Source organism: Phyllostomus discolor, chromosome 5 (genome assembly GCF_004126475.2).
Source record: "Phyllostomus discolor isolate MPI-MPIP mPhyDis1 chromosome 5, mPhyDis1.pri.v3, whole genome shotgun sequence".
NCBI lineage: Eukaryota > Metazoa > Chordata > Mammalia > Chiroptera > Phyllostomidae > Phyllostomus > Phyllostomus discolor.
The window spans coordinates 89,699,400-89,710,649 of NC_040907.2; positions in this window are offsets into that span (position 1 = coordinate 89,699,400).

The window sequence follows — 11,250 nt, forward strand, 5'->3', positions numbered from 1 at the left end:
AAGGAATTCCAAAGGTTGGTGAGGGGACTGAAAAAAAAAACCCTTCATGTGAAAATTATTTACTTGAATCAACGTGTTTAATCTGGAGGTAAGCAGAATGGTGTTTTCATCCAAAAAAAACTGGGCCTATTCTGTATGCCCCTAACAGACAGAGCTGTTCCCAGGGGGTGGAGAGAAATTCCAGCTCAGTAAAAGAAAGAACCGTCTAATAGAGCTGCCTATATGGGAACAGCGCTTCAGGAGCTAATGAACCCCAGAGGCCTCTGAGTTCTCAGAGGCTTAAGGGCCTATTGACAAGAGGCCTTGGGAATTGCTGGCTTGCTTGTCTCCACTTCTTGCACTGATACTAGTTATTCTCCTGAATGTGGTGTGCTCTCCAGGGGTCACTTTTAATTTAATTATCCACGAGCAGTCTATTCCTGATATTTAAAGAAGTCTTTACATAATCAGTGGTAGACTAGCTCTCGAGATGTTCTGTGGGCTTTTGGCCTTTCTCTGGAGACTCACACAATCAGTCTGACAGCAGGTAGCAGGTAGAACACCTGTAAAGAACCCCAGCTTATTCCTAAGAGACACCAGTGAGAAAGCTGTTTTCATTTCTGTTTCTTTCCACTATTTCCCAGGGAAGAATGATACAGGGAAGAAGGGAGGGATATTCTTACCAGGTGATATGAGGTGGTGGCCCTGTGTGGTGCAGGAGCATAGTGACCCTGAGCTAGGAGGAGGGAGAAGACCAGGAAGCCAAAATGAAGTTTCAGACCTTCTAGACACAATATGTACAAAAAGTATTTTATAATCTATTACATTAATTTGGATTAAACACTTCGTTTTCTGATGAATCAAAGCAGATGACTAAAAATTGATGTACCTGTTTTTCAGATGAGTTACAATTAAAAACTATAGCAAAAATGTATTGTTAAGCCAGATATGATATCGACTTCAACTTAAACAGAGCTACTTTAAAAATATTCTGAGAAAGTTGCGTTTGATGTTGAAAGTACCTATGTTTGGTTTCAGTCCAAATGTGATTTTTTTTCTCCCTACATGACTTAACAATAAGGCATTCAGCCACCTTGGGGCCGCCCGCCTATGAAAAGGCAACATGTGCCTGCAGAGCGCCCCTCCCCCCTCCACATTCTACACATCCCACTGTCACTGCCGCCGGCCTCGGCCTCCCGGTATTAATCCCTAGAGGTGCGCTCCCCACAAGATTCCTGACTGCAGGATACCTCAAGGAAGGCCCTCAGGCTGACTGTGACCTTGTGTGCTGTGAAAATAGAGACTCGCTCACTACCCTAAATAAACAAAGGGAGGTTTATTTGTGGAGAGAGCAGAGGGAGGAGAGGGAGAGAGAGTGAGCCACACAATCTGAAAGAGCAGAAACAGAGAGGTTCATTCCTGAGTTCTCACTTTAGCAGGAAACCAATATGGACCCCTGGAGGCACTTTTGGGGACACCATGGGAAGCAATACAGGAGGACACAGCAACTTGATCGGTGGTTTTCTCACACTGAACTTCCGGGAAAGGATGATAGGGCTTTCTCGGAGCAGAGGGTTTCCCTGTTGTGAACTGAGAGCAAACTCGAGCTGAACAAACTTTGGTCCAATTTCTCTAATTTCAGAGTTAAGATCAAATATTCCTTTGTGGTCCTGTTTGTCTCTAAATCCCATGTCCATGGAGGGTGACCCTAAACTCTCTTCTCCCTGCCCTTAATTGGGGATAAAGAAGAAAACTCAGGCTGCCTCTGGGAAACAGGAGAGAGACAAAACTTAAATCATTCAGATTTAGGCTCAAATGCTCCTTCCTCAGAAAGGCCTTCTCTGAACACTCAACCTAAACCACTCACTATACCCATCTTAGCTTATTTTAATAGTATTTTCACAACACTTACACACTCTGAAGCTATCTTGTATGTTTACTCGCCTGTTGCCCCTGCCACTAGACTGGGGTTCCCAGAGGCAGGGACTGTGTTTTGTGAAACAGGCACTAGAGGTGCTCAAGAGGGCACTGAAGGAAGGAATAAATGAAGGGTTGAGTGCACAGATGCAGTAAAGAAGTGGGTCAGGACATTTTGATTTGTGGGATGCGTAGAATAGGATAGCAAGGAAAAGGAAAGAAAGGGAAAAGGGAGATGAGCTTGTTTCAACCTGCAACCACCTATTGTCTGCCAGCTCTCCCGGCCACTCCAGGCTACCCAGTCCAACCTCAGGTTCCATTCCCAAAACCTACTTTGCAAGATATCTGGTGACAGAGTGTTCAAGGACACAGGCAGCAGGCTCTCTTGAAATATTGATGATCTTTGATTCAGGAAGGCTGGTGATGCCCAAAGTCATATTTGTGATTCAGCTATAGTCTAGACTGGAAATTCTCAACCAGAAGGAATATACGAGAATTCCTGGGAGGAAGAACAAAGTGAACAAGTGTGTACAGTTTAACATGGCCTAGATTTTAACTGGGTTTTGTTTTTTTTTTTTTTTTTGCTTTTGTTTTTTCAACACTTAATATCAGGATGTCTAGGTTGAAAAGTCTGGAAAGTGATCTAAATAATGTGATCAGACAAGATTTACAGGAAATCTTGGTAACAGAAGAAAGTCAAGGATGGATCTGAATTTGGAGCTTTAAAGTCCAGGAGGACAGTGGTTTCCCATAACTATCATGGAAAATTTAGGGCAAGCTAATTTGGGTGAATGAAGCTAAGCATAATTTTGAATTTGCTGAACTGCAGATGGCAGCAAGATATCCCACAGAGGCTATAGCAGCCTGTGAGTCAGCCAGTAGAAAAGTAAGCATGGGACACCAATAAAAACCTTATACAAAACCTAGATTACATCCTGTGGTATAATGGTCAACGCGTATCAGGTCCTTGTCCCCAGTTCCCAGAACACAGCTTCAAAAACCATTGGAATTCCAGAGTGACAGGTGTCCTTGTTATGCTAATAAGATGACTCAAGGTGGCCCCTAAAAAGCTTCAGAATGAGGGGTAGGGCTGGTCACCAAAAGATCAACCAGCTGGTTAGAAGGTTAGAATTTTGGACCAGCCCAAACAAACTCCAGGGATTAGTTCAATCATGGAACCAATGATTTAATCAATCATATGTACCGAACAAACCTCAGTAAAAGCTCTGTACACTGAGGCCCCGTGCAGCCTCCTGGCTGGTGAACACATGGATGTGCCAGGAGGGGGCACACCCAGACTTCATGAAGCGGGGCGTGGGAGTTCTGTGTCCACAAGCCTCCCAGACCTTGTCATGGACATCTCTTCTAATTGAATGGTCGTGATTTGTATCCATTATAACAAAATTGTAGTCACAAGTATAGCACTTTCCTGAGTTCTACGAGTTATTCTTGCAAGTTATCTAAACCGAGACGGTCATGGGAACCCTTACATTTATAACCAGTCAGTCAGAAATGTGGGTGGCCCCAAGGCTTTCAGTGTGGTGTCTGAAGCACGAGCCATGTTGTTGTGAGACTGAGCCCTTGGACCTGTGAAGTGTGACGCTAACTCCAGGTAGTTGGTGTCAAGAGTTGTGTTGCAGGGCACCCAGCTGGGGTGGGAATGGAGCATTTATGCACTGCCTGTAGTGTGAACACATGTATTACACAAAGTTGCTAAGCTATACAGGGATTTCTAGAGGCCTAGCTTCAGGAGGAAACATTATTAAATTTTACATTTTATTTTATTTCTCACCATTCTGAGTCATTATTGGACAATAATTAAGGAATTCTAAATATCATAATGGGTAATAGTTTTCCTTACCTTTTACCCAAGAAATACAGAGTAGAATGATCACTCTCCTATGGGACACTTCTTTAAAAACAACCATTTAAAGACAAAAACACTTTGATATGTAAAATTACAGACTGAAGAAATGTGGGAAAATTGATCTCTGCTAATTCTTGACCTCTTTATTCCTATAATTCTAACATGACACTGATTTTTATGATGAAGAGTTAATATTTTTAAGGGCAGGTGGGGAAGGAAAGTAACACTACCACATTAAATACAGATATACATTGTAAGATACTATTCATTTCAGAAATGGTAACGTAAAAAAAAATAAAGTGCATCTTAGATTTGAAAAAATAGGGTAATATAGTAGTAATTAAGATTGCCTTTGCTTCTCTTTACCTTCAGATGATTTTCCCTAAATGTGTTCAATATAATCATTTTCTTTGACCAAGTTTCTGTTCTAAAATATTACTGTCTCGAAACATGCCTGTTTATAATAAAACATCTAGACTGGAAATAAAGTGGTTGAGATAAGATAAGGACCTATATTATTCCATAGTAAGCATTCTGGAAATCAAAAAATATTTAGTTTCCTGTGGGAAGCCGCTCTGCATGGCATGGGCCCAGCTCCCACTGGGAGATGCACAGGACCCACGCCCACGATAGGTTTTCCCATGGGGAATCAGGCCTGCAATGTACCTAGGCCGCTATGACTCTTGCTTTTGCTGCTAAAACTCCCTCACCCTGAATTGAGGACATTTACTGCAAAGTAACTTCCTAAAAACCACACTAAACCTTCCAAGGATGAGTGTAAATGGTCCAACTACTTTTGCCTTTTCATTTGCAAATATCCCTCTTCTGTGATGTGAGTAGCAGCATTGGCTCCTTTGTTTTCTGTAAAAGGTAACCACCCAAGAGAGCCTGTGCATAGTTAATGAGGACCTTCTTGTAATGTGCCCAGTAAGACAATAAAAGCTCATTGGAACAAGGGCATTGGCATTTGCTCCCCTTGAGAGAAAAGCCATGTCATTCGTCCCTTTTCCTCCACCGGATTCAGTAATCTGTGTGAATGTCTCGTTTTCATCCATAATGACTGGAACACCACGAGCCGGAGTCTGCATCAGTTTCCCATTTTAACTGAATTTTGGGAAGTAAATTTTCACTAATCATACGTTAATATACTTTACATTGACAGAAACCAGCTTTGTCTCATTTATATACATATCTGGTTTTGTCTCATGTCTCATTTATATACTGCAGGTTTTGCACGAAGCAAGCAGGTGTTGTTCGCCCACCAGGCCCTGCTTTGCTCGATGGAGATGACTCAGCAGGCCGCCCTCGGGCTGCTGGCCCACTGCTCGCTCCGCCTGCCCTCCAGATGGCCAGCCCATGGGAGGCAGAGCCACAGAGTTCAGAACCCTACATTTAGGGCTCTGTGCATGCCCCTCGTAGCAAGTAAGTCAGTTTTATGCCTTTCTGACCTTAAAATTTCTTTAAGTTACCTATATTAAATTAGTAAACTGCTCAGTGCAAGGAACTGGCTGCTACTGAGCTTCGATGGCCTATCACAAAAAACTAACGACAAAAATGCTATGCCCATAGTGTGGTCTTTACCCAAGCCTAAGCAATACAGAGCTAAGCCTCACCTTCATTTGCCAAAATCTTACTGAAAATATGTTATATGGCAGGCAGCAAACCTGGCATTTATTGAGATTAGGCAGTCTGGTGAGATCCCTCTCTTCAAGGGATTTAAATTACCAACACATAAAAACAAACCTATCCATGTGTTAGGAAAAGGAAGTACTGTAAAATCTGGAGGGTTTTTTAGGTGATCTAGTACAGTACCATGATAGACGTCTGAAATACTTCAGGAGATAACACTGGCTAGTGTGTAATAGCTGTCAGAATGGGAGTATATGTAAGGTGAGGGAGGAAAATATTTAAATGCATTGTAATTTAAATATTTAAATATTAAATATTTAATAATATTAAATATTAAATATATCAGCATTGACATGAGAGCATTCATGTTGGACTCTTAAATCACTATGTAAATATCAATTATGTATCAAAATTCTAACAACTCAGCAAACCTTAACATTTGACTTTAGTCACTGTTGAAGAACTAGTTCTGGGACTTTGAAAACTGCCCTCAGATTGATGATGGTTATTAACACTAACACGCTGTTCAGGACTTAGGATATAATGCTTTGTAGTTTAAGCAATTCATAGTATAGTAATATTGAACTTCCTACTAAAACAACCACACCTTTATCATTGTTTTAGTCAATTCTAAAAAGTTCTATGAGACACTGAAGCACATTTTCAGCACAAGTTTACAATGGAAACTTTCAAGGATGATGCCTGCCTTGTGCATCTGATGACTCAGGTTGAAGAAGCTCACAGAGCAGTGTGTATCACCCATGCATCTGAAGGCAAATTTGGTGAGTAGATGCTCTTTAGGTGGCTCATAATAAACAGGTAAGATCACTGAGATATCTCCAACTGCCTCTCTAGGTTATCAAAGCAATCCTTTAAGAATGAAGGATGTTTCAGCCATTGAGAAGATGATTCATAAGACTATCAAACCTTTACCTTGTCACACAATTATGTATTTTTTAAATAAGAGCAACTGAAAGTGAACATATTCTCTCTTCAAGATGAAATACTTGGATTAATACTGTTTTTTTTTCTTTACATCATATGTAGCCTTGGCCAAATAACTCGGTTAGTTAAAACAACCACATATACCACAGTTGCCAGTTTGATCCCTGGTCAGACACATACAAGCATCAACCAATGAATGCGTACATAAAGGGAACAAGAAATCAATATCTTTCTCTCCTCTCTTCATCTCTCTTTCTAAAATCAATACATAAAAATTTAAACATCTAAATAAAATAAAAACACCTGTGAAGATTCTTCAAATAATTAAAAATAGAACTACCATATGACCCAGCACCCCACTTTTGGGTATTTATCCAAAGAAATCAAAAACAGTAATACAAAAAGATGTACACATACCCATATTCATTGTGGTATTATTTACAATAGCCAAGATATGGAAGCAACCGAAGTGAAGTGTCCATTAATAGACAAATGGATAAGGAAGATGTGGGACATATAAAAAAAGAATGAAATCTTACCATTTGCTACAACATGGATAGAACAAGAGGGTATTATGCTAACTGAAATAAATCAGACAGAAAAAGACAAAATACTTTATGATTTCACTCATATGTAGAATCTAAGAAATAAAATAAATGTACAAATGAAGTAAAACACAGACAAACTCATAGATACAGAGAACAAACTATTAGTGACCATATGGGATGGGTGAAAAAGGTGAAGGAATTAAGTACAAACTGCCAGTTATAAAAATAGTCACAGGGATGTAAAGTAGCAGCATAGGGATATAGCAATGATATTGTAATAACTGTATGGTGCCAGGTGGGTGCAAGACTTATGGGTGATCACTTTGTAAATGACTAAATGTCTAAGCACTGTGACATACACCTGAAACTAATATAATATTATATGTCAACTATAATTTAAAACATTTTTTAAAAATCACAGCTATGGAAATTCTTGCCTGTGGCATAAACCATTAAGTATTCTTTACATGACCCAGGAGTAAACTCAATCCTTTTGGCTAACTTGGGAACATTTGCTTGTGTCGACAGCAGGGACCCGGCAACCAGGAAACCATGTGCTAATTGGCTGCTTCATCCCCTTTTCCTTTTCAGCGTCTGCCAGGTGTAGCCCTGACTTCCACAGTGTGTCTGGCTCTCTGTCGCATCCTGCCTGTTATCTCTGTCTGGCAAACAACCACTCTATGCTTCCAGAACTTCAGATCTTTCAGGGCAGTGATGATAAGTTATTCTCAGCCTACACTGCCAAAAGTTTTTTGGCCGCCAGACTGAGGAAGACCATTGTTGTCGCTGGCTGTTATCTCCCCCTCCGACCCCACTTGGCAGATGTGCAAGTCCATCTCTGGTGTGGAAACAGGGCACTTGACTCTAGATGAGTCAACACTTAATAAACAAGAGTCACGGAGGAAATAGCAACCAGTCTTGAAAACAAAAAAAAGAAACAATTTGAGGTTTATTGGATGCTGAGATGTTTGTCCTCCATAGTGTGCCCCTGCTTTATCTCACTTCACAGCCTTCCTATCAAAGAAACAGGGAAGTTACTAGTTTATCAAATGGTAATCAGCTGTAATGTTTACATATTACTTACATGGCATGGAAAGTATTCTGGGTGCTGAGGGTACTGCTTTCTTTAATTGCAAATTTATTTTGTTGCCATTCGTCTTCCCTTTTGTCAAACTCCATATTCTAGGAAGTCTACCAAGACATTCATTGTCTCCTGAATTTACCCCCATGCCATCAGGGAAACCCTCCTGCTGTGGCCTCGGAAGTGCCTGCAGTGAGATAAGAATGGTGAGCTTTCTCCTGCGTAGACAGAGAAGCAGTATGGAAACCTCGTTCTGAGAAAGGTTGTTTCTGAAGCATAAGCACTGGGAGAGTGAGAGCACAGGCCCTCACACATGCTGTGCCCCTTGCTAACATGGCAGAATGCTGCAAACTTAACATTGGCCGGAGGAACCAAGTGACTCTCAGCGTGTAAGGGTCACACGTGGGCCCAACACCAGACTTGGGTGATTTTGTAGGAACCTGGAGGGCCCACAGGAGAGCTCGGCCTTCAACTTGTGGTGTGTCACATAGGACAATCTTGAGGAAATGCAGGGGTGAGAAAGCCTGCTCCAGTCCCAGGACCACTGTTCTCTCAGGGACCTGCAATGGACAAAAGTGGTGCTGTCCATTGTAGGACAGAAGGTCACACAGAACCGGGATCACAGGGGAGGAGGGAATTCTTAGGGTGGCTCAAGGATATCTTATAATCCTGTGGTGACAGAGTCACAAGAGAGGGACTATACCTCTGAGTTTCCTCCAGAAAATCCTGGGTTTACCCTGCACATGTATTAATAACACCCTTTCTCATGCTTGAAGTATGTTCGTTTAGATGATAAGTGGTCCCCTTGTCAGCCCACACCCTAACAGGGCTGAAGATAAGCCCCCTGATGCCACAGCTGCACTATTACAGGGCCACATACCACCTGGGCTTTTATTAAATGTGGTTTCGGCAAACATTTGTTCAGCACTCATGGGGTGTCAGCCATCGTGCTAGGCAAAGGGGAAGGCAACATGCATGTGAGAGACTGACAGGGCCTGTGTTCAGTGCACAGCAGAGGCATGCATGCAGCAGGGCCTCGGTGCTTCTTTGAGATGTCAGTGCAGTGAAGAGCTGCTTGTCTACTTGGAGAATCACGTACGGTCTGTGCTGGCTTACACGGGGGGACAGTGGTGGTATCAGCACTGTGAGCAGTCAGAAAAGCATAGAAGCACAGAGCAGATGTGTGTTTCTGCTGTGCTCTGGGAAGCATGAGCATCTGGGCAGCAAAGCATGAACAGGAGCACAGAAGCACTCACGTTTCCCTCAAGCAGACACAATTTTTAATTTCAATATTTACTTTTATTAGTACTTGGCTACTACCAAATACATAAACTAAACACTCGCTAAAGAATACCTAAAATCCAGGCATGGAGTTTAAGATTAGCAAGTAAATTTCTCCCCCGATTCTATTTTCATTCATGCCTACTGGCAGCAGACTATTCTCTGGCAGCTTTATCATCAGTTTCCACACTATTGCAAAACTGGATAAGGATTGGTCTTTCTCATTATCTTTTTAGTGGCTGAGTGAACATGCCTGAACTTTTAAACTTTCTCATGTTCATGCACTTTCTACCAAGAACATCCCCTGCTGTCTTCTTCACCTGTTGACGGTGATCATATTTTAAGACCTAATTTGCATGCTGACTCCTTAAGAGAAAGCAGTCCTGGTCCTAAACTTATATCGATCCTTGACAGCACTCAGGACATTACTACGTCTCAGTTATTTGTCTTTAAGTCATTATCAACAGCTAGATTTTGAAGTTCTGGAAGTCAGACACTGCCTCTGATTCACCTTTACAATTCTAGCATTTAGCCTGGAGTTTAGTAAATGATAAGCCTTTGTTTAAATACACACAATCATAGGCCTTTACCTCTTTAAAAAGTGTACTACCCAATGAATCATCCAGAGAGAATACTTCTACACAAATCAGGGGCCAAGAGTTAGAAAATAACTAAGCCCTGAGCCCCCTCCTAATCACTATAAAATGAGTATTTTGACTTCTACCACCACCAGATATTAGTTTTACTATTCTGAACATTATATAAATAGAATCATATATATTATATGAGGGTCTGTCCAGAAAGTATCCAGCCACACACTATGAAAAACAGAGACATTCATTGAAGAAGATACAAGATATAAGAAACATTGTATATAGGACAGTGATGCCTCAGTCCCCTTTGAAGTAGGCACCTTGGGACCTCACTCAGTTCTCCCAATTGCCACTAGCTGCCCTGTTGTATTTTCCTTAATCTCACTGACAGTGATTTTAGTTTGGGAAAGAGCCAGAAGTTGCAGGGCACCAAATCTGGACCCTAGGGGTGTTGAGTCACATGGGTGATTTGATGTTTTCCAAAAAGTTTTGTACGAGAAGTGGTGCATAAATGGGCACGTTGTCGTGATGAAGCTGCCAATTACCAGTTGCCCTCAGCTGTGGCCTTCTGAATCATCTGAATAGTTTTCATGAAGGAATGTTCAATCTTAACACAAAAACTGATGCAGATTTGTTGTTCTACTCACTCAGTAATTTTGAATACAACAGCTACACAGTACACATGCTCACTCAATGGCATCTACTCCCCCCAGTGACTAGCACAATAAAGTCATCATTGTTCACATACGTGCCTGTTCTAGTTCACTCTCCTTGCTTGCCAGGTTACAATGATATGATACAAATTGTTCTTGTTGTATTAACGATGGTTGGACTTTTTCCCAATAGGCTTTGTCTAATTTTTTTTTTAATCTAGCTTGCTTCACTTAAAATTATGTTTGGGAGATTCATCCATATTATTGTGTGTAGCTGAGTCAGCTCATTTGGGGGGTGGAGAATTGCAATTATATGGACATACCACAATTTATTTACCATTCTGCTGTTGATGGATATATGGGTTCTTTCCAATTTGGGATTCTTACAAATCATGCCCTTATAAATAGTCTTGTATGTGTCTTATGGTGCACATGGACACACATTGCTGTTGGGAGTGGACTTGCTAAGTCTTTGAACAGACTTATGTTTAACTTTCATAGATAACGCCCAACTTTTTTGAAGATGTGCCAGTTTATATTCCCACCTGCACTATATAAATTTCCCTTGCTTCACATCTGACCAACACTTGGTATTGTCAATCTTTAAAATTGTAACCATTCTGGTATGCGTATAATAGTACCACGCTGTGGTTTAATCTGCATTGCCCTATGACTAATGTGATTGAATACATTTTCATATGTTTATTAAACTGTTCAAATTGGTTGTTTATCTTTTCTATTAGGCTTTGTAACTTTT